Source organism: Pleurodeles waltl, chromosome 5 (genome assembly GCF_031143425.1).
Source record: "Pleurodeles waltl isolate 20211129_DDA chromosome 5, aPleWal1.hap1.20221129, whole genome shotgun sequence".
Lineage (NCBI taxonomy): Eukaryota > Metazoa > Chordata > Amphibia > Caudata > Salamandridae > Pleurodeles > Pleurodeles waltl.
Genome location: NC_090444.1, coordinates 340,238,455 through 340,263,600, shown reverse-complemented (window position 1 = coordinate 340,263,600; position 25,146 = coordinate 340,238,455). Strand labels below are relative to the sequence as shown.

General features: G+C 43.6%; 1 protein-coding gene across 4 annotated transcripts in view; it reads right to left on the bottom strand.

The window, feature by feature from the left end:
- APLF (aprataxin and PNKP like factor) overlaps window positions 1-25,146 on the bottom strand; it is a 617,611-nt gene that overhangs the window by 463,115 nt on the left and 129,350 nt on the right. The window lies entirely within an intron of this gene.

Below are 25,146 nucleotides of genomic sequence, written 5' to 3'. Positions count from 1 at the left end.
CTGATTGTCTTTCGAGGCTGCCGTTAGAAGGGTTGCGGCTGATGTACAGGATATGAAGACGAAGGCTATCAGTGAAGATGTTTGGAAAGCGGCTGTGTTAGAAGATTTGAAATTACATGCAGTCGAAAGAAATTTGCATAGACGTTAGTCTGAATTGGGTGAAGAAGCTAATTTGATAATGAATTTAAAAAATGTGTGGTCTGAGCTGTCAGTGCAAAATGGTTTGGTCAGAAGAGGTGACAAGTTGATCGTACCACATGGGTGTTAAAAATGTTACACAATTGACATGGAGGTATGTGAGGCATGAAGAGGAAGGCCAGGGAGGATTTCTGGTGGCCAGGTATGGACAAGGATGTTGAGAGGTTTGTCAGAAATTGTGTAAGTTGTGCTTGTAGCGACAAAATGCATATATGTGAGCAAACACCTGTCGTTCCAGTACCATTTCCTGTCAAACCATGGCAAAAAGTGGGAATGGATGTGTGTGGGCCGTTTGAGTTTGGAGATGGTGGAAAAGAAATTGCAATAGTAAAGATGGATTATCACTCTAAGTAGCCAGAGGTCAGTATGGTGAGAGAAACAAAAACTGATGCGGTAACTGAATTTTGTGAAGAAATTAAAAAAAAGGGAGGGTTGTCCCAAAGAGGTTGTAACCGACAATGACACGCAGTTTTACATGATTTCAAGAACTATTTGGCACAATGTGGTGTGAAGCATGTAAAGGCTGCTGTGGCTCATCCAAGAGAAAATGGGTTGGTTGAGAGATTCAACAGGGTTTTGTGTGACAATTTACAACTGTCACTTCGGAATGGCTTAAACTGGAGGACTGTGGTGAAAAACATGTTGTGGAATTATCGGACTACTCCACATTCAATGACTTTAGAAACCCCGTTTGTGTTGTTGAAAGGCAGGAAGCCTTGTACCAAAGCGGTTCCTGGTTGGAGGGTAGAGCGGGTAAGAAGCGACTTTCTGTAAGAAACTTGTTGTCACGTGTGGAAAAGAATCAAGAGAAGTATGATGAGAGGAAATTGGCAAAGCTGAGAGTGTGTGGAGTCGCAGTTGGTGACTGGGTGCGAACTAGATTATGGCAGGGCACAAGGAAGGGTTTGTCGAAATGGTCAGTACCTAAACAAGTGGTCAAGATGAAGAATTATAGTGTGGTATTAGGTGATGGTAAAAGGTGGCACATGGCTGATCTGGTTAAGTGTGGTGATAAAGAAGTGGAGGAGTGGCAGAAGCTTGTGCAGGAATGCAGTGGTGATGAGATCGCAAAGAGTGACTAGGAAACCTGTGTATATGAAGGATTACTATACAAAGTAGTTGTGGGGGGAAGTTTACTTGTCTAACTTGGTAGTGTTCGGAGGATTTAAAAAATAAATGTTTAGAATATATTGTTGTGTGTCTGTTGAAAAAAAAGTCTTATTCTTGTTATTAATGTTCTGTACATAGTTTTGTGATTGTAAGGGGGGAAGATATGTTGTATTATAGTTGTGTTTAGTTCGCATCTACTGCCTAGCAACTAGGGTGGAATGTTGATGTAGATTGTTAGGCGGACTGAGTTGCTCCGGAGATCTGCCAGGGTTGAATCTTGTTCCTGATTAAATAAGAAGGAAGAACACCACTTTTCTTTGTGTACTTGGCTCCTTTATATTTACTGGGGTCGTGGATGTCAATTGGTCATCAAACGCGTCATACCACCTCTTACCCAACCAGAGCCCCAGCATAACACCCTGGCCGAAAAACCTCCTCTAGCAGTTACAAGTCAAGGTGCTTGCCAGTGGTCAGTCGAGATTAATTTCTGTGCCGACCTCTGGTGGCTCCTGCAGACGGGGCCAGGTTGGATCACAGAGTGACGCAGCGGGCCTTACTGCTCATGCGCTTTGCACATTCTCTGTCTAACCACTGCCAGCATGTCTGAGGTCATGCAGTATATTTGAGGATGTTGGGTTCCAGTCATAGGCCCCAAGCCCCGTTTTTGTCAATCCAATTATTTCCCTGGAGGGATAGTGGAGTATTATGAATCTGCATAGCCTCCTCAATGCTGTTACAGGATTTAAGTTTGTCGATGGGGCGGGATTTTTGGAAGTCTCTGTCAGCATTATGGGCTTGGGCAGAGGACCCACTTAGTCAAGCGGCCATCTTGGCTTGCAGCACTCTGGCACCCCTTTGCACCTATAATTTTGGAAAACATACAAAGAATGAGTACCTCAAATATATGATTACTATCACTTCTCTCTATAATTCGAATAACGTATTGATGCTTCATCCCTATAGTCTCTCTTTGGACGATGAGTTATAGTTTTTACTAGACATTTGTAAAAATGCAACTTCACCAACAATATTAATATTCTCTTTTGCTATAGTCTTGGTAATTCATATGTTCATGCTATGTCTATAATACTTTATACTTGACATTCATGCATAACTTGACCAAAACAGCCCAGTCTAAGAATCCGTCCTATTCCAACACGATATCATTAGTAAATGTAACAGTCCACAGTCCTAGAAAAGTATACATAAACGTTTAAGGTATAGTTCAAAGTTCTTACTGACTGACTGACTGACTTACATGACTTTCTGAACACTTCTCTGTATTACCAATATCGTTCAAAACAAATCAATATGTAATCAATGGATAATGGCAAGGAAATCCAAGATCTACTGCATAGCAAGGTCATGGCTGTAGCTACTCGGCATCACAATTGCCTAGCAGTCGGAACTCTTTTGCGGGTGTGTAGCTTCAGCCCAGACAGTGACAATACTACACGAAGACTGACAGTCTTTCCTTGCCAGAAAGAAAGTCAGCTCCAGCGACATTAAAGTATTGTTCCTATGCACTCGATCTGAACAAAGCGATAAGAAATGCCTTCGCCACTGCTTTCTGACAGGACAAGAGTGTTTTTCCGTCCGCACTGAGGGAGGAGAGCTTGAAGTGCTGCTACTAATAATTCGTCTCTAAGATGAGCTGGAGAATTGAAACGTTGCCTTTTGAACTCAAATGGCAGCGGGAATTGGTCTTATTGCCCACATGCTGTAAAGCATTACCTGCTGTTAACTTACCTTCGCTTCATTATTGGCCTTCGGCATAACCCATAACTGGAGAAAGGGTAAGGAAGATGAGTATCGCCCTCTGCCCTGATTGACGCTCCGAGTACTGCGTTATAAGTCTTAACTAATGTACACTAATGTGTGTAGACGCACTTTTAGAGGCACACACACATCGATTAGGCAATCTGATTTATGCTTTAGTCACTCTCAATATATATAACAAACAAATGTAGCCGATATTTTGTGTTAGAACGCTTTTAACTTTTCAAATGAGTGTACTCAAATTCATAACTGAAATGAGACACATTTGAATATTGAGTCTCTTGTTTTCAATTCAACGCATATCTAAAGCTAGTAGCTGAGGAATAATTAAGACGATTTTCTAATCTATGTTAGTTTGGCCACGTTTTACGTTCCATTTTGTTTAATATTCTATATTTAGAATAGATGTCTCACACTGGCACACAATGATATTTAAGCCCTGAATGGCCTTTCAATACCAACAGGAGGCCAGCATTTCGGGTAGTTCAGAGCATTATGTACCCAGAAGCTCTATGTAATCCGCTCAGAGTAAAGCTGATAACAAGCAATTCCTGAAAGTTGATTATTTGACTGAATAAATCCAACGAAAATGTAAGTAACAAACATGCACGAAACAAATGAGAAAGACAGGCATGATATAAAAACTGTATGGCGCTCGGACTGTCCCCTGCTGTACTAAAATAACTATTACCAAAATATACAAATAGCAGTGGCATTCAAAATATATGCAGATTGTTGTGCTGGTGATTCCCGGCACCGCACGCTGCACAGAACACGCAGTGCACCGGTTTGCTATTAATTGCTGCGCAGCTACGGATGGAGCCGTCTCTGCCTTCGTGTCTTCCCCGGCTCCGTCGTGTCACTGGCAGCCCTTTATTTCTATTGGCTCAAGTGAGCCAGGGCTCAACCAATGCAAGTACACCAGTAGGGGTTGCCGTGGCAACACCCCTACAACATTTAAACTTTTGGTAGTGCCCGCGTTCCCGTTAGTACACGGGCGCGACACTACATCCCTCCCAAAATTTCACAACAAATAAATGAAACATAACACCATCATGATAAAACACTATCAATGAACGACTTAGCGCCATCGATTTATAGTAGGAAGTCACGCAGCATCGTAGAGGGTGCAGGATTGCTTCTCAGGTGGTATCTCGACCAGAGATCTCTTCCATCTCGTGAACCGGGGTCTCTGGGGTTAGTGTCAGAGTCATTGTCTGGTCTTTCACAGACACGTTCCATGTTGTCAGGAGCAGGATTACTCAACCGGTGCTCTAGTTCTTCATCCTCTTCAGCCCCATCTATTTCTGTTGTTAAGGGAACATGTCCTGGACTGGCACTGGGGACTTCTGATGGAGCATGGAATCTCTTAAACCATGACACATTCCGCGCAACTTGTTCAGGGCCTCTCTTTGCCACAATCATTGATCCTTGATGGCTGGTAACTATCCACGGCTTGTCTTCAAACGGGAGACGAAACTTGCTTCCGGGGAATCGGTCCTTTATGAGCACGGAGTCTCCTTCTTGTATATCCGAATGACGCGCTCTCCTACACCTGCTTGTTCCATCATTGGAGGTTTTCCTCTTGGCATACTCTTTTCTTTCATCTATTGGACTGAGATTCCAGGACTCATGATGGGGTATGACATCCGTCACTATTCGCCCCATCGATAGATGACCAAGAGCTACTCCAGTGGTAGAGTGTGGCGTCAAACGGTAATCACGGAGAAAAGAGTAAATAGCTCTCTCTATTGCTTCATTCTTAGCCATTGCAATCCGAACCACTTTATTTAGTGTCATCATAAATCTTTCTACTTCCCCATTGGCTTGAGGCCAGCGAGGAGTTATCTTTCTGTGCTTAATGTCCAGGGACGTAGGTATTCTCCGAATTCACTCCCACAAAACGGTGGCCCATTGTCAGTCTTGACCTCTTGTACTAGCCCATGAGATGCAAACATTTTTTCCATCTTTGATATGATTTCGGATGCTGTCAAGGTCCGGACTATTTCTACCTCGGGGTACCGAGAGTAGTCATCAATCATGACCATCAGATGATCTCCATTAGGCAGGCTCCCAAAGTCAAGGCTCGTTGACACCCACGGTTTATGGGGTCGTTCCTCAGTCTCAATAGGGACTGGGGTGTTGGCAGTTCCAGTCGTTTGGCACCAATGGCATGACCGTATTAACTCCTCTACCCTTTCATCCATCTGTGGGAACCACACCTTTGTCCTCAATCTGTTCTTCGTCTTCACCATCCCTTGGTGGCCAGCGTGTGCTAGCTGAACGACTCTACTCGTGAGGCTGGATGGGATCACGAGCCTGTGATCTCGGAGGAGACATCCGTCTACACTGACAGTTAGTTCTTGCCTCACCCGGTGTAGTCCTTCCATAACCATCCTCGACTCCGGTGTTTTTGGATCCTGTGCTATCATTTGTTTTTGCTAGTTTTGATACTCTGGGCACTTGACTGCTGCTAGCCAGTGCTAGAGTGCAAGTGCTCTCTGTCTAAATGATATCGGTAATTGGGTTATTTGATTTACTAGTAAGTCTCTAGTAAAGTTCACTAGAGGTGCCCAGGGCCTGTAAATCAAATGGTACTAGCGCCTGCAGCACTGATTGTGCCAACCACATGAGTAGCCCTGTAAACATGTCTCAGACCTGCCACTGCAGTGTCTGTGTGTGCAGTTTTGCACTGCCAATTCAACCTGGCAAGTGTACCTACTTGCCAGGCCCAAACGTTCCCTTTTACTACATGTAAGTCATCCCTAAGGTAGGCCCTAGGTAGACCCATGGGCAGGGTGCAGTATATTTAAAAGGCAAAACATGTACTGGTGTGTTTAAATGCCCAGATAGTGAAATACTGCCAAATTCGTTTTTCACTATTGCAAGGCCTATCTCTCCCATAGGTTAACATGGGGTTTGCCTTTAAATGTCTTTGAAGTGCACTTTTCCATTGTGAGCAGATAAAGAAGGGAGTTTGGGGTCTCTGAATTCAGAATGTAAAAATACATGTTTTGGTAAAGTTGGTTTTCAGATTGTCTGTTTGAAATTACCACTTTTGGAAAGTGGGCATTTTTTTGCATAACCACTCTGTCTCTGCTTGGCTGCTGGACCCATGGCAGGGTCAGACTGACAGTTGGGCAGTTTGTGAATTGACTCTGGACAGTGACACAAAGCGTGCTGAGGTGTGTCCTGCATTTCCTGATGAGTCTTCCTGGACTAGAGTGTGAGGGTGCAGCTGTCACCTGCACTTGAAAGGGCTGTGCCTGTCCTCTCACAATACAGTCACCAACACCCTAGTGTGTGTCTGGGGCAGGGCAAGGAAGAGGCAGGGTCTTGTGCACTACAAAGATTTTCCTTTGAAGTTTGCCTACTTCAAAGGCAGAAATGAGTATAAGTATTGGACGGCTGACCCCGCAATTTTAGGTTAGTTCTGGATCAAGAGGAACCTATGCCAAGGAGAAGAGCTTGATGCTTGAGGAGGACCTGCCACACTACCTGCTGCTTTGTTGTGCTGGCCTGCTGCTGCTGTGTCTGCCTGAAGAGGGAAAGGACTGGACTTTGCTTTCTGAAATCTTGCTTGTGAAGTTTCTCCAAGGGCTTGGACTGAGCTTGGCCCCTGTTCTAAAGTCTCAGGGCCATCCGAGACTTCATCTGCCAACACTTAGGCTTTCTTTTGATGAGATCCCTACCCTGCCAAGTGGTGCCGCATCCAGTCCCTGGGCCCTTGAAGGGAGGATCTGGTTAACCCACGGTGAAAACCCATGCACCGGAGGCGAGCAGCAGAAAAATCAACGCAGCGCCTGCACATCGGCTGGTGAAATCGCCGCATTACTAGCTCATAGTGGATTCATCACTGCTGTGTCCGGATTTTCCACACATCGTCCCCATTTCTAACAGAGATCAATTCTGATTTAGCAAACCTAGCTATGTTCAAGTCGGTTGGTTCCCAAAATCACCATTTGGAGTTGGTCGTATTTGACCCAACTCATTAATATTCACTGAGGTAATAAAAGCTAAAGTGTTTTATCTAGTTTACGTAGAAGTACTTGCACTGGGAGATGGTGCCCTGTGGTAGTGTTTCCAGTGCCAGATCTTCTCATTTAGAGTAGATGTGTGTGTGCTTTTATTCTTTATATGGCTGAATAAACATAAATGGTCCTTCTATCCCCTTTAATTTAGAACACAAGACACATTTTCAGCAAAGTGTCAGAAGCTAAGTCTAGCCTTGATAAAGCTTTAGTTGTCTGGACAGCTCATGAAATAAAGAAACATGTCCATACAAAATACATACATAGTGGGGCTTCTGGTCAACGGTCTTTACCCATTGGTCTGTTCACCACTGTGCTTCTACCCACCACAGCACATAACATATGGCAATGGACCAGTACACTTCAGGCGTTGGCTCTCTAGCACTGTGGGAGAAGACATTTTTCCTGGTCACACGTATACATCTACTTAAAAAGAAGTGTACTTCAGTTCCACGGTTGGTGGGCCAATACTTGCAGTGCTAGTTTTTACATTTTCTTTAAATTTTTCATAATAAGCATATGGTTGCCGGCAGAGGGACCACAAGAGCTCCCGCCATGCTTTGTGGTTGAATCTCGTGGCCGTGCTTCAACTCCCCAGCACTTAAATAACCGTGCGAGGCAGCAGGACGCAGCAGAGGACAACAGGTGCAAAGTGTGAGGTTTCACAGCTGGCGAGGCGTTTCATACCGGCAACAGGCTTTGGGGTCCCTTGCTATGCAAAGCGTACCTTGGCAGCAAAAACACTATTTTGTGCTTGGATTGAATATATTGATCATTGAACTTAATTAAATAATGTTTTGGGCACAAACGTTATTAATAATCATAAATCAGTTGTGCATAGTTGATAAGGGTGCTGAAGCAGCCTGAGGAGGCCACTCTTAGGCGGAGAGGATGGAGAGGTTCTGCAGAAGCTTTCCATACAGATATATGTGCAGCTTGCAGCCCTCTTGTGAGTACTCTGGCATGCCCCATTCTACGTCGCAACGAAACCCGTAGCTTTACAAATGAAGCGATCTCTGTGTCGAATACAAATTTCTTGTTGAAAGCAATTGAATATTTTGAGAATAATAAGGTCAGAGTCGCTATTATTATGCTTGATGCAGAGAAGTCTTATTTGCAATCTTACGCAGGTTATATTTTCTCCTGAAGCTGATTCAACCTTTACAAAATGTATATCATAAGGTGGAAGCTAAAGTCATAATTAATTTGCATATGGTGGGCACCGTGTTAGTTAGCCGAGTGACTCGCCAGGGATGTCCTCTATTTCCCCTTGCTATTTGCACTATTTATCGAACGATTAGCCGCTGCATTCGCATTGTGCCAGGATCATCAGATAGAGGCGCTTTTGCAAGGTGCATCTAAAATTAAACTCTTCACAGACAATATGATTGTGTACTTAGCTGCTGACAAGCATATCGCTCGAGCATTCTCCAAAATCAAAATATTTACAGAGATTGTTGGGTATAGAATTAATCTAACTAAATCCGAAGCCTTCTTGTTCAATTGTTCCGAAGTGGCTCTCCCTACGGATATGCACTCTAATTTAAAAAAATCTCACCCTGTTAGATACTTGTGTATACTTCTATCTTATCAGTTCTCTGACGTATACCAACTGAACTGTTTCCCCATCCTGAAAAAGGCCCAAACTCTATTGCAACAGTGCCACTCATTTCCTCTAACGATTATTGGGCGTATAGCAGTAATAAAAATGATTTTTCATTTATTTTCCCTTTTCGGACGTTATTATCAAGGTTCCCGATTTTTTTTAGGGAAGTCGATTAGATGTTGCGCTATTTTGTTTGGTCGGGCAAAAAACCCCTACGAAACTGGCAACTCTTTAGTTAAATGTCGAGGATGGGGGCTGGCATTGCTACATTTTCAAAAATATTATGAGGCCGCTTATTTAGATTGGGTGTTCAGGGCTGTAACATCCCGGAATTTGTGTAACAATTTCTACCTTAATCAAATATTTCAGGAATATGGTGTTCGGGTTTCCCATTTTTTAAAAATGTTTGAGGCTTCCCAAGCAAACCAGATGCAAGTTTCCTCATGCAGTTGCTGTTAGATATACTCAACTCAAAGAAGCGTTTCGGGATTCCCACTTTCACCTCTCTAGGCCATTAAGCCATTGTGAGGTTTTGGGTTTGGAGGGCAGTAAGGGAAAGATCAGAGATTGGGAAAGCATAGGTATCTTTCGGTTTAATCATTTTGTACTGTCTGGGACTTTTAAACCATGGGACCAGTTCATATCAGGCAACCCAGTGACCCCTTCCATACTTTCTTTTACTCCTATCTTCACATTTTTATTTCTGAAGATCAATCCAGCCAGCAGTTGATGCACTAGCTTCTACGATTACTCAAGCATATTATATAATGGGGTTATTAGAAGTAGTATTGTATAGCGCTCTGAAAACTGTCTACAAGCATTGTCCCTGGTGCTTTGGTGAGGATCTACTGGGTGTAAGATTGATTTGCATCTTTAGGATCAGTATGATTTATGGGCACATAAAGCTATTAGGGGGGCTAATTATAAGAGAATGGCCTTTTTTTCCAAACGGATGCTGTATTACACACCAGTGCAACTAAATACAATGATCCCAGAGGTCTGCTTTAGATATAGGTATTGTACAGGGGAAGGCCATGAAGGACTTACTTGCACTGTTTTAGTTCCCTTTTGTAGGGAAGTTTTTCAGTGGCTTAGCGTCAAACTGCAGGTCTCCATAGCTCCCGATGCCGTGGGAGTACTTTTCAGAATCCGTTCTCAGACAGATCTTTCAATACGGCAAAGGCAGCTGTTTTTTATTGCCTCCTTAATAGCGAAATTGTTAATTTTACAAAAATAGAAAACTGCTGAAGTTCCATCATATGAACTATGGTTGCAAAAAATGCAACAAGTTAAATTTAAGGAAAAATGATATTCACAAAGAGTGGGGACGCTATCAAAGTATCAAAAAATTTGAGGAGATGGGGTTGAATTGATGAAGCTTTGTGAAGCTTAGTGGATGGTATGGGAATCATTCAGATGTTCAGTATAAGAGTGTGGAGCCTGTGTTTATGTCTTTGTTCTACCAGTTATGAATTATTGTATTATGTATACTTTCTACCTATGCTTGAAAATTATAAATAAAATATTTTTTTTAAAGCATGTGGTTACCATATTTAGCCAGCATGATGTTTTTTCCTTTTTGTCGCCTATGCTAGCAATAAAATGAAAATAAAATAAATAATAAAAACCAGAACCTCAACCTTACCAAGGCCATAATTACTAGCTTTGTCAATGTGTATTTTAAAAGACAACTGTGTCATAATTTGTACACAGGGTGGAATAAGGTGAACGAGCCATGCACACATAAGCATTTTTCATTGTTCTGAAGTGCCTGCTGCTGAATGCTTGCTTAGTAGTGATTATGGATAGGGGGCTCCGGATGTGACGGAACGGATGAGTTACAATTACAGGTATAGTAGGGTGTTGGGCTTTTCATTTTGGAGATGAGTGGAAGCATTTTGACTGGATTATTCTTTAAAGGTTTTAGTTCATGTGGAGGCTGTTTCAGAATTTTGTGTGACAGTGTATGGTACAATAGAGAACAGCAAAGCCTATCCATCATAGCACACACTGAAATTTCAGTAATCTTACCCCCATGAGTGTATCTCCAGGCCTTCTACCAACATACCACAATTGTGTTAAGGCTATAAGAGGATGTTACTTACCTTCGGTAACGTTTTTTTCTGGTGGATACATTAGCTACCTGTGGATTCCACACCTAATGGATGCTCCCCATGCGCAGCATTCGACGGAAACTTCTCTCTCTAGCTCTGCATGTCGGCGAGGACGTCACAATTGCCCGACTCCACGCGGCTCCGTGTGACGTCATCATGGCAATAAGAGGTCCTCGCCGCCATGCTGACGTCAGTTCACGCCATTTTTTACATGCCTTTGAAACATATAAAGAACATCGACAATCTACACCCATTAAGATTAACAAGAATAAACTTTATAGAAAATCTTCATCTAAAAATCTTTACACAATTCTTTAAAAAAGGGCACATACCAACATGAATGGTTTGCAAACTTGAAAATAACTTGAATAAGAACTATAAACATATATACATATGTAGAAACATTGAAACCAAAGCACTGAAGTGCACACCCAAGGTGATCCTGGTATGACCAGACAGACAATGGGGAGGCGGGAGGGACCGTGAGGAATCCACAGGTAGCTAATGTATCCACCAGAAAAAACGTTACCGAAGGTAAGTAACTTGTTCTTCTGATGGATACAACTACTTGTGTATTCCTCACCTAATGAATAGAGTCCCAAAGCAGTATCACCTCGGAGGAGGGTGTCCGTCTGGTCAAACCAGGAAATCCTGCAGCACTGACTGCGCAAAATGGCCATACCTCCGCACCTCTGCATTCCAACAATAATGCTTCACAAAGGTGTGGAGGGAAGACCAAGTCGCAGCCTTGCAGATGTCCACCATCGGAACACCCCTGGCCAAAGCCGATGAGGTTGACTTGGCCCTGGTGGAATGAGCCCTGATCCCCCCAGGTGGATCCTTCCTTGCCAATGAGTAACATATTTTAATAGAAAGAACGACCCACCTGGGGAGCCTTCTCTTGTGGATGGCCTTCCCCTCCCTCTTCCCCACGTATCCGATAAAGAGTTGTTCATCCAACCGGAACTCTCTCGCCCTGTTGACATAAAAACTAAGAGCCCTCTTAGGGTCCAGACGATGGAGTCTTTCCTCCTCTTCAGATGGATGTGGAGGAGGGTAGAACGTCGAGAGAGTTATTGATTGTCCCAAGTGAAATGGAGACACCACCTTGGGGAGGAAAGCCACCCTGGTCCTCAAAACCACCTTGTCCTTATAAAAAGTGGTGAAAGGCGGGTGAGCAGAAAGAGCCTGCAGTTCGCTAACACGTCTAGCCAACGTAATGGCCACCAAAAACACAGTCTTGAAAAACAAATATCTTAACGGGCAGGAATGAAGTGGCTCAAAGGGGAACCCATCAAAAAAGTCAACACCAAATTCAAGTCCCACTGCGGCATAATAAAAGGCCTGGGAGGAAATTTATTAGTAAGCCCCTTCAAAAATCGAACAACCAAAGGAGATTTGAATAGAGAGGGCTGATCTGGAAGACATAAAAGGGCCGAAAGATAGCCCTTAACCGTGGCCATAGCACAACCACGCTGAGCCAATGACAATGCAAACAATAAAATATCAGAAAGATGGGCATTTAAGGGATCAATTTTCTTCTCTCCACACCAACGAACAAAATTAGCCCACCTACTTGCATAGACCGACTTGGTGGAGTGTCGCCTGGCCGATAAAAAAACGTCCACCACCTCCGGTGGCAGAGAAAAGGAACTCAGGTTGCCCCATTCAATCTCCAGGCATGAAGGTGCAGGCTCTGGAGGTGGGGGTGTAGAACCTGCCCCTGCGACTGCGAGAGGAGGTCTGCCCTGAGAGGGAGACGGAGCGGCGGGTACAGTGAGAGTCGGAGAAGGTCTGCATACCACACCCTTCGTGGCCAATCCGGAGCTATCAGAATGACTTGGGCCCGGTCTTGGCGAATCTTCCTCAAAACCCGAGGAATCAAGGGTATGGGAGGAAACGCGTAAAGCAACTGGTCGCACCAGGACATCTGAAACGCGTCCCCCAATGCTCCTTGCATCGGATACCGAAGGCTGCAGAACGACAGACAATGCGCGTTCTCTCGAGTGGCAAAGAGGTCTATACGGGGAAAACCCCACATCCGAAAGATGTAAAGAACTACATCCGGATGCAGACGCCACTCATGGTCATCCGAGAAGAAGTGACTGAGTTTGTCCGCACGAACGTTTTGGACCCCGGTCAAATGGTTTGCCACTACACAAAGCCGATAGTCCCGAGCCCAGGACCAGAGTCGCAGAGCCTCTCTACAAAGAAGGTACGATCCTACACCCCGTGTTTGTTGATATACCACATCACGGTCGTGTTGTCTGTCAGAATCTGAACTGACTGAGCGCAAAGGGAAGGGAGGAAGGCCTTGAGGGCCAAACAAATCGCCCGCAGCACCAGCAGATTGATATGAAACCTCTGCTCTACTGGAGACCAATGACCCTTGATCTCCAGATCCTCCAGATGGGCTCCCCACCCTAAAGTGGAGGCATCTGTTATCACCGTGGCCAACGGAGTTGGCTGCGAGAACGGCTTCCCTTGAGAAAGGTTGCCTTCCACAGCCCACCATCGAAGATCCGCTGCAGTGTCTCTGGAGATCCTCATCGATTCCCCGAGATCTCCTCTGTGTTGAAACCACTGCTTGCGGAGGCACCACTGAAGAGCCCTCATATGCCAGGGTCACCAACAGAATGCAAGAAGCGAACAGACCAAGCAAACAAAGGACCTTGAGGACCGGAACTACCAATCCTTCTTGAAACATTGGAACCAACGCCTGAATGTCCCGTAACAGCTGTGGCGGAGGAAAGGCTCGATTCAATGTTGTGTCCAGTTCTGCCCCTATGAATAGGTGACGTTGAGAGGGCTCTAGGTGAGACTTGTGCACATTTATTGAAAAACCCAGACTGAACAACAACTGGGTTGTCAGTTGCAGATGATGCAACACAAGCCCAGGAGACTCGGCTTTGATCAACCAATCTTCCAGGTAAGGGAATACTGCTACTCCCTTCCTCCTGAGGTGTGCTGCAACAACCGCCATCACCTTCGTGAAGGCCCTTGGTGCGGAAGTAAGACCAAAAGGAAGGACCGCAAACTGATAGTGCTGCGATCCTACCACAAACCGGAGATACTTCCTGTGCGACTTGAGAATGGGAATGTGAAAATAAGCATCCTGCAAGTCGACCAACACCATCCAATCCTCCTTGTCCAACGCCAAAAGCACCTCTGATAGAGTCAGCATTTTGAATTTCTCCTGGTTGAGTAACCAATTCAAAATCCTCAGGTCCAAAATAGGCCTCAGACGACCATCCTTCTTGGGGATCAGGAAGTACCTGGAATAAACCCCCTGACCCCTTTCTTGCGCTGGAACCAACTCCACTGCACCCTTCAATAATAGGGAGAGAACCTCCTGTTGTAACAGCAGGAGATGATCTTCTGAACAAAAGGAAGGACGTGCAGGGAAGGGAGGAGGAATCTCCCGAAAGGGAAGGGCGTAAACCCTTCTCACCAAACTGATGACCCAAGAGTCTGTTGTTATGGACTCCCATATGGGAAGAAAAAGTGAAAGCCTCCCCCTACCGGAGAGGTATGAGAAACAATGGCAAGGGGACTAGGGCTGCTTTCCTTGAGGTAACCCCCCCAGAGGAAGAGGAAGAGGACGGGTGCTGCTGCTGGGTGGCACCTCTTGTGCGGACTCTACCCCGCCCCCTGAATGAGCGATAAGGGAGGCTGGAGGACTGCTGCCCCGGCTGCTGTGATCTCCCACGAAAGGAAGCACCTCTTCCAAAAACACGCAGCTGTCTAAAAGATCGAAATGGGGTAGAAGCAGCCTGCAGACCCAAAGATCTAGCTGTGGCCCTACATTCTTTAAAGCGCTCTAGTGCAGAGTCCGCCTTTGAACCAAACAGTTTTGCCCCATCGAAGGGCAGATCCAGCAACGTAGATTGGACGTCTGTCGAAAATCCGGCGTAACCACGCATGCCGTCTGGAGGCAACGGAAGTCCCCATGGCTCTTGCAATAGAGTCCGTGGTATCCAGCCCTGTATGAATAATCTGCGTAGCCGCCGCCTGAGCATCCGAAAGAAGACTACGCAAGTCCTGGGGCATGTCCGGAAGCACAGTCTTCGTTGCATCCATTATGGCATGGATATACCTGCCCAGAATACATGTTGCATTGGCAGATTTTAGAGCCATGCTGCAAGAAGAAAACACCTTCCTGGCCGATTGGTCCATCAGCTTAAATTCCCGGTCCGATGGTACTCCCGGAAACGAACCAGGGGCCGACCTCGAAGAGCAGGATGCTTGTACCACCAAGCTGTCTGGTGAAGGGTGTTTAGACAAAAACTCCGGGTCCCCAGGCACTGATCTATAACGCCTGGCCACCGACCTACTAACAGCCGAAGAGGAAACAGGCTTCTTCCAAACCTCTTCGATCGGATCCATCAGGGCTTCATCAAATGGTAGAAGAGGATCCGCCATGGCTGTAGCAGGATGTAGAACCTCAGTCAAAAGGTTGGTCTTCACCTGTGCTGTCGGTAAAGGAAGATCCAGAAATGCTGCGGCCTTCCTAATAACAGAGTGGTAAGAGGCTGCCTCCTCTGTATATTCACCAGGAGAGGCCAAGTCATACTCTGGAGAGGTATCAAGACCACTTGCTGTGTCCAACCCAGGGAAGTCACCCTGGGGATCAGTGATCTCCCCTTCTTCGAAGAATTGCTGCTGATATTCCCTCTCCTCTAAATGTCTAAGGGCCTTTCGACGTGACCTCAACTTGGCCTCGAGCCCCGGCATCGACATGGAGCGGAGCGACATCGGTGAACAGCGCCGGGAAGGCGTCATGACAGGTTCTCCCGATCCACCCAACGTCGCAGATGGATCCATCGGCGCCATGGTGAAGGCACCCGCATCCGATGCTGACATCCGCCCTCTCGGCTCCATCACCTCCGACACCGGCGTCGAAGGTCTCTCCCTCGACATCGAGGGCTGCACTGTCGGCACAGGGGCCTGACTCGAATCTCCAGCCAAACAAAATGGCATATACGGCGTCGGTTTATATGGAGCCGGAGCACTGAGATTGAAATCCGGGGGACCAGTGGGGCCAGCTGGCGCACCACCTCCTGGAGCCATATTTTGAAAAATCTGAAACATGGCATTAAGGAATGCCGCAGGATCTGTACCCAGAGCCAGGAATGAAGTATAAGCCTGTGGAGCCGGTGCCGGCGCTGGGCTGGACTCTTCAGGCTCAGGATGCACCGGCGAAGCCAGATGACTTTGAGGCTCCACGACTTCAAAAACTGACGGCGCCAGGGTCGTCTGCGGCGTCACAGGTTGAGGGGACACCGTCGGACTCACTTCCCAAGACTTGCGGCGCCGGGACGATGGAGACCTCGACGCCGGCCGACTTCTGGACCGACGTCGGGAGTCACGATGACGTCGCTTCTTATTGGAAGACTTTCCATAAGAGGACCGATGGTGCAGCTTCCTCTCCTTGTTGGACCTCGCCAAGAAAGACTTCGCCTTGCGTTCCTTCAATGCCTTAGGATTAATCTTTTGGCAGGATCTGCATTCTTGGAAGTCGTGATCGGAACTGAGGCACCAAAGACAATCGTTGTGCGGATCAGTCACAGACATGCGACCTCCACATTCCCTGCAGGGCTTGAAACCCGACTTTTTCGGAGCCGACATCCTGGAAATACAAAAAGTATCCCTTCCCAAGAGCTAACGATACAGGTAACAGAAAAGTAACCTTTATCGAAGGCACGGAAAAAAGGGAACTGACGTCAGCACGGCGGCGAGGACCTCTTATTGCCACGAGGAGTCGGGCAATTGTGACGTCCTCGCCGACGTGCAGAGCTAGAGAGAGAAGTTTCAGTCGAATGCTGCGCATGGGGAGAATTCATTAGGTGAGGAATCCACAGGTAGTTGTATCCATCAGAAATACCACTTGCATTACTTGTGTTGTTTGGGTACATCTACCAGCCTTGACAATCTCATTAATATTGCCACTTTGCTCAATAAGAAATTATCTGCAATTGAGGCTGATATTATGCAGCTTCAATTGCACCAACACCCTATCCAGGCTGTTACAGCTTATCATATCTTTGAACCAAAATGTAAAGGATGGAAAATAGAGGGCACCTCAGTAGTCCCTACCTACATCTTGTTTTTACCATGACAAAGCACAAAAATAATCCTGCCACTTTTTGACTTGATATTTTACAATCCTCTGCCCTTAAACATTCAGTTCGATGGCAGGCCTTAGCAAAATGAAACAAATCTGCACTATTCATTCTGTACACATCTTTATTTGGCTATAAGCCATAAGAAGATGCAGCAATAAAATAACAGTAATAAAATATGTACAAAAATATCAATAAAATCCCCTAAAAACAATAATACAATAAATCATTAGAAATCAATTGATCAAGTTGTAAATCAACAATCCTGGTTTGCTTGGATACATTTACTTAACCTAATTCAATAACCTCTAAGAGCTAGGTCCAATGTGTCAAATTTCTTCCACATGATAATAATTTGGATCTTAAAGTTGGAAACACAGATGGCATGTTAATAGGATTTAGGGAGCTTGTTGTAGTGCATGGATATAACTGTCTTAATTTCATCCTAGGGTATGGGATGCTAGCCCTAGATTAACAATTTTAAGCTGCCCCCGCTCTTGTTAACAATCACAATTGTTCATCAATTTTTCTAGTTCTAGTGTCAGCAAGAGTACTTTATGTCACTCCTCTATCTCCAGTACTAGACAGTATAAAATTGACTGCGTCCTTTAGGATATATTTAAGCAGAGAAGAGATTAAGCAACAATATGGCCTGGCCCAAAGAAAAAATAAGATCTAATTGAATTATGAGATTCAAGATGCTAAAACAAATTGAATTAATTAAAATCTATGCTCAATATTCTCAGCACTTAATATACAAAATTATCTATCTTAAATACATTTTACAACAATAGGATAGTGGTCTTATCTGTAGGTTACAATTAAAACTCCATAGCCTCCGATATTCTAGAGACTTAGGGCCTCTTTGTCTCTAATATATACAGTTGCTAATAGGAATCGGCTTATTCCAAATACTATATAAGCAGTGGTATCGGACCTCAAAATTCTTGCTGCTCCCTTGTACTTCTTTATTCCTAGATTAATACAAATTGGGCAGATTCACGTCCTTCTAGGCTTATCATAAGCTTTGCAAAACAATAGCACATTCTCGATAGTTTCAATACTCCTCATATTGCACAAGTTGCAAATTTAATTGTTTCTATTATTTCTCATCCGGTCCCATTTTACAGTATATGCCTTAATTTGCAGAATTTCGTACCGAAATTTCATGTAAAGTATTTTTGCACGCCTTGAATGTATTACATCTACCCATTCTTCAAAATTGGGTTTTGGTTTATTATTCAGAAAATGGGTGGTTAATCTGCCCAAATTCACATTTCGATTGAGGTTAGAAAGATAACACTTGTTTCAGGAGAACCTTTGAATGCACAGTAAGAGTATAAGGATTGTCCTAGAAGGATTGAAGTCCAAGTTTGAGAAACCAAAATCTCACATAGCGGAGCCAATGGAAAGATTCAGATCTATTTAAATCGGCTAGTTCCATTATTGCTTCTCTGTAGGGAGCCAAATCTGGTAGTATCCAAAGTCTGCACCAATAAAGCATAGGTCTTAATATTGCCAAATGATCAATTTGCTTTATATTCAGGTCTAGGAACATTGGGATCAGGGGTGTTGAGGCAGGTAACCCTGGTATACTTCTCACAAAGATGTTTTCTTGTAATATTAGTTGTTTCAGATTTGCTGATCCTCATAACTCTGCCCTGTAGAAAAGCATCAGCTTGTGCTTTGTATCTGTAAACCTCAAGCACAGGGGATACTTCTGCTGCCCTCGATTTTCGGTATTGGGTACTAATTGCTGTGGAATGATACACAAGGGATGTTTTTGCTTTATCCACAGGGGGAGTCCATGATAATTTAGAATCCAACATTATCCCTAGGTAGTTAAAATGTTTTACATGTACCAATGTTTGCCCATGGATCAAAATATACCTTCTAAGGAATCTGTGGGGTCTAACAATCAATAAATATTTTGTTTACATTGATTTCTAACCCCTTTTCCACACAAAACTCACTACATTTCTCTAGTAGGGACTGTAACCCCATAGGCATTTGAGACATTAAGATAGTATTGTCTGCAAAAAGGAGAACAGGGACACTATCCCGCTTAATCTCAGGGAATCGTGTACACGTTGTTTTAGGTGTAAAAGGAATAAAGATCAGTAAAGTGACAGACCCATGTAGCGGGACCTGCATGATGCTCAGTGCTAGATATCCCCTCTTTACTACCATCTGCAACTATCCTCCAAAAAGTTACTGTCTCTTTTTGCTTAGCTGCAGTAAGAAGGTCAGCCAAATTGTGATCCTCCCAACTTCTCTATGCCTTGGTCAAGATTTTCCTGTAGCTAGCCCTTGCATGTAATATTCCTATCGGATTTCTGGGCTTGGAATATCTTTTTCCCTTCTTTGCATTCAGATGTATACCAGGGGTTACATTTCCTAGTGGCGTTTTCTCCTTGACATGACTTTTGTTGTATCACTTTAGTAAAATGGGACCTCAGCGATGTAATCAAGGATTGATGTATGACAAGTATTGGTATTTAATTAGGCCTTGCACAGACATATGGGTTCAACAAGGTAGAAAATGGGGTATATATATTTGCCATAGCCTCCAAATTACTCATACTGAGGGCCATTTTTACTGATCTGCGATTGTTAATGAGAGAGGGTGTTATTTCAGTCCTATTCCTTCCTGGGCAGCTCAAATTTAAGTAAAATCCCTTCAATTCTATGCTTAGCAGGAAGTGATAACTTTTTCTTCTGTTGCCAATCTTAAATGTCGTTATCCTATCCCATGAGATTGTGCTATGTATAATATAATCGAGTCTTGAGCGTACCCTACCTCTTTCGAATGAATCCAGGTTAGAGTCCTCCTGTACTATCTGCCACTCCATGCCCTAAACCTGTGTTGTACAGTGAAACTCATAATTTTCAGGGCTGCAGCCGTGAAAGGAACTGTTTCTTCAGTGGTCAAAAGGGGAACACCTCTTGCTATATCTAGTGTAAGAGTGCCCTCACACACAGTAACTTTGCACCTAGCCTTCACTAACTGAAGGTTAGACATATAGGTGACTTATAAGTTACCTTGTGCAGTGAAAATGGCTGTGAAATAGTGTGTGCTCACTCAGACTGCAGTGGCAGTCCTGAAGGAGTGTTTGTATGAGCTCCTTATGGGTGGCAAAAGAAATGCTGCAGCCCGTAAGGATCTCCAATGTCCTGGGTAACTAGATACCATATACTAGGCACTTACAAGGGGGGGTCCAGTGTGCCAATCTGGATTGGAATATGGAGTCACTAGACTATAGTTACAAATTTGGAAACAGAAAGAGCATAAGCACTGGAGTTTCTAGTTAGCAGACCTCCAGTGACACAGTCAAGCATACTGACAACACAGTAAAACACACTGACATATGGGCCACCAACTATGAGCACTGGGGTCCTGACTACCAGGATCCCAGAGAGACAGTAAAAACATACTGACAAACAGGCCAAAAATGGGGGTAACCATGCTAGAAGAAAACCACCTTCCTACAGTTTGCAAGCCCTTTGTGTGGAGGTAGAACACAGCTTATTCATGTGTAAGAAGGGTTAAGCCCACCTTCACCCTCCCAGCCTGCCTTTGATGCCCCATCCAGGCTCTCTATTGTGGGTGGCTGTCTAGGAGGAATACGCAAAGCCTAACTGTCAACTACACTCAGTCATCTGACCCAGAGGCAGGCTACAGGGAATAAACGAACAAGGCAGAAAATTGGCAGCCTTCTAAGAGTGGCATTTACAAAACTGTAAGTTAAAATCAAACTCCACAATAAGTTAGTAAAGTTAGGATTTTTCATTCCAGTTCCGAAGACTCAAAACATTAACTGGTTACCTTTCTCCATTTGGAAATGAAAGCTTATTAAATGTAATAAGGTAACTCCAATGTAATCTTATGTGAGGGGTATGTCTTGGAGTAGTGAAAAATTAATTTAAAGTGATTTTCATTACCAGGAGATGTAAAACTTAAAAAATGCATGTCCAACTTTTTAAATACACTGTACCTTGCCCTCTGGGCTATCCAGGGTCTATCCCACCGGAGAGTTATCTGTATTAAAAAGGAAGGTTTGTCCTGTCAAAATGTTTATTTTTCGAGGTTGAAATGGCAGTTTTAAAATTGCGTACACCGGCAGCAATAGCAGACCTCGGACATGTTTAAAGGGCTTCTTGAGTGGTGGCACAATAAGTGCTGCAGGCTGGCTGGTGTCATTTAATTTACAAGCCCTGGAAACATATAGCACCACTTTACTAGGGACTTGTAAGTAAATTAAATGTGCCAGTTGGGGATAAGCCAATGTTACAATGTAATAAGGAGTGGGCACATGCGCTTTAGCACTAGTTAGCAGGGGTAAAGTGTGCAGAGTTTTAAGGCCAGCGAAAACGAGATCAGCAAAAATGGAGAAGAAAGGCAAAATGTTTGGGGAAAGACCACCCTAAGGTTGACAAGTCTAGCAATAGGATTTTGCCTTTGAGGTCACTCTCCATAATATTCTTGGAAACTGTCATCCCAGAACATCAAAGTTAGTAACATGTCATAGTTGCACAGGATACCACCATATAGCATACATTTTGCCTTTATTCTTTTCACTTTAATCAAACCATGTTGGGATATCAAAAGCTGTATTTGCAAAACCCAATATTACTTAAATGTGCCAAGAAGAAAACAGAGACAGGAGTATTGAAATATATCTTATTTACTCTAGGAATTGGGGAAATGGCTTATTGTAGTATGTGGAGTATTGTGGTCTCCTGCTTCATATGAATAACTGTTGGCTAACTGCCCAATTATAATATGGAAAAATCGTCTTATTAATGTTGAGATTGTGACCAGCAGGCAGGTGATCATTCATGCTTTAGTTAGATAGCGTTTAGATGATGCTATGGGATATCATTGTTGAGACCTCTTAAATTATTGCCTAGCCTATATACCTAAAGCTGTTCACTGTTAAATAGGAAGTGCTTGAAGTATTTCTGATTAGCAGATATATTTGGTTTATACGGCACCACCCATCTGAAATCATTCTGTGATTCTGTTCCAAGAAATGGGTTGTAAATTGTGTCAGTAAGGTTTGTAATCTGCCACTGCTTCTATGCTCCATTATCCTTATTTTCATCTTCCCTGTGGTCCCAGATAGAAGAGGTTATGTGGCATGTGATCAAGTATATTACATTATACTTATTGGATGTTTATTCAAGATTCACGGATATTTTAGGCCAAATGAATCGATTTCTTAGTGCTAGCCAGACCAGATACTACATGAGCCACAAGCAAAATATCCTATCACTGGGGGCAAACAACACAATGCAGGTACTGGTGAAATGCCGATGTCCTTTGGCCTTGTACGTACCAACATATTCACGACATTGGTGCTTTTTTTCTGAAATAAAACATGGGTCTTAGTAGAGACAACTCATTCAAATTCTCTTACACATAACAATCGTGACACACTGACGGAAACCGGCATAAATACCAACGGGTGAAACTTATATGCCTCACCACATTCTGTACAGCATCAGGCACCTTCAAAAACATCCATAAATAGGAGAATCCTAAACTCGAATGAATAGTCAGAAGGTAGGCTAAAATTCTTCATCAATCGTGTGGTATGGCTACAGCTGGGAGGGTGACTGATGATCAGCTGCCTCTCGCCCCCTCGTGTGCGATATGCAGGTGAGAGTATCTTGAGAAGGTGTGTCAGCTCATTAGTTACTTTTAATACGCCCGTTCTTCATGTTTGCAGTTTGGTTCAGCTGAGTAAAAGGTAACGCGAGACTCCTTGAGGCAACGATAATACAAATTAATTAGTTTTATATTCAGTGCATAGATCTGGATTATTCTTCAGTTGGCAGGCAAGCTCAGCAGTGCACGCGGCAATTATTAGCTTGGTCAAGGAGTCTTAAACCCTAGAGCTGTATGGTTCTTTTAACCAAAATTCCTTGATTTCAGAGGTGTGATTTTTCCTAGTCTGTCTGATATCCAGAAACAGAAGGCAGGAAATTTTGTTTCAGGATTATCCGGTGCTGAGTCTGTCTCGACTGCTTATCGGTAGGAGGTTTTGTATACCAGGTTCTATTTCGTAGTTTTACTATTATAGTGGACTATAATCCCTTCTTTAATGGTACTGTAAGATTGGAAGATATTAACTAGTGATCTGACCAAACAATTATATAATTCCTCACTGCAGACATGAATTTGTGCCGCACCAGGAACAGAGCTGCAGTGAAAGAAGAGCCATCAGTTTTACGTCTCGAGGAGGGATCTCTAGGGTCTCCATTTCATAAGTGGTGCACTGATAGCCTCCCGCAAGTCTGTATGCCCCTGTACCCTCATCAGTAAAAGGTTACAAGCACGTGGTGAGTTGTGCTCTATCATATGCAAGGCGCAATTCTTCATGCAAATGAGGAAATGCTCCCTTGCCCTGCCTCCGGGGCTAAATAAGTACTCACGCAATTTGAGTTAAATAAGGGGCCATACAAGCATTGATGCAGAAGCACCTGTCACTCCCAAGGAGTGCTTCTCTAATATGACACCATGTGGTCCTTTCATTAGCAACTAACTTTGATGTTCCATGTCAAGAATACTGGTTGACATTTTGGAATTGCTGGGCGTGTCAGAATATAAACCACATAAGCAAACAGTGATGTAAATTAGTGATTAGTGAGAGGAGTAGTATGTGAATGAGTAAGTGAGGACATTTAACAACGGCCAAATATAGAAAGGTGTCTTTATGCACAATATCATGAGGCTTCAGGACCCAAGAGGGTCTGGGAGATTTTTTAAAATGATTTATTCTAGTCTTTGTTACTGTTAACACAATTTGAGATCATCTTCTCCTGCGCTCTAGAGCTTCTGTTACTCAATAGATGCAGGAGATAATTTGTGAACAGTCAAGAGATGCATATGTAGTCTCACAAAAGAATATTGATTTTCTCTATAATGTACACTGAGAAGGCTCTAAATTTAACTATGAGTAAAAGAGCTAATCTCAAATGTAAATTTAGATTTATTTGGGGGTATGAATAAGGCATATCTCAAGCTACAAATAAGGCCCTATATTGGCCATCCTTATTCATCCCAAAGTCATATTTTGTTATACTTCAATTTAAGGAGCTCGCAGGCAACCTTTTGAGGGCTTGACAAGTGTATTTTTAGACTGCATTGCACTTACTACCAGATCAACCATTAAAGGAGATTGAAATTAGGGGCTTATTTATTAAAACAATGTAAAAGGAAAGCCCTCTTTTAACTTGAGCTTTGATACAGGATTAGAGGGTGAGCCATTTATCCACCCAAGCCATAATTTACTTTTGTTGAAGACCAGAGATATCCCAAAATAGGAGTATAGGCTGTTCTTTACAGTGTGGAGATGAGTTCTCTGGGTTCCCATCATTGGCTCTACCTCTTGTGTTTACATATTAGGCTGCATACAGTGTCACTCATTCGCACTTCATTATAGATGAGCAAGTCAGTAAGGGCTCGCTATGACTTTGGGGGACAACAGACACAAATTTGTGAATTGTTGAATAAATCGCTTACAATAGGGATGAGGTAAAATGTTACGAAAAATGCAGCGCAAATAGAAACCCCTGTAGAACGCAGTATGTTAAAGGAGTTGCAAGGTTGAAGCAACTCAATGCTCCATTTGTGCATGTAATAGCGATCCTAAACGATAGATTAGCCACCATCTTGAATGCTACCCAAAGGGGACCTATATAAAGATTTCCTGAAGATGACGATTACAATATTATCCCAAACACCACACCACAGCCACCCCTCTTCTCCGAGCTGGACGGCAAAAGAAGGCAAGCATGCCCGAGAAAATATTTCTATCTTGATGACAACAATTTTATTTAGAAAGGGCAGCAGAGCTGACATTTCCTGGATTCTCTTGGTTGACCTTTGAGGAGATTAATCGAACAAGATACGATCTACTGTAATAAATTTACACAATATGACCTTTATTTCCAGGTAAGATACCCTGAATAATAAAAGCCTTCCATAAACAAAGAAATTCAGTTTTTTGTTGAATATGAATTATTTAGGCAACAGGATATAACAGCAAAGAGCATTCAAACAACAATTCTGTCAGCAACCTTAGCTTTTCATGCCAAAGAAAGTGCTAGATTTCAGCTTAGAAGAAAACACCTTCAACACAACAGAAGACTGCTGAGTTTATCTGTGGGACAGCTGCCAT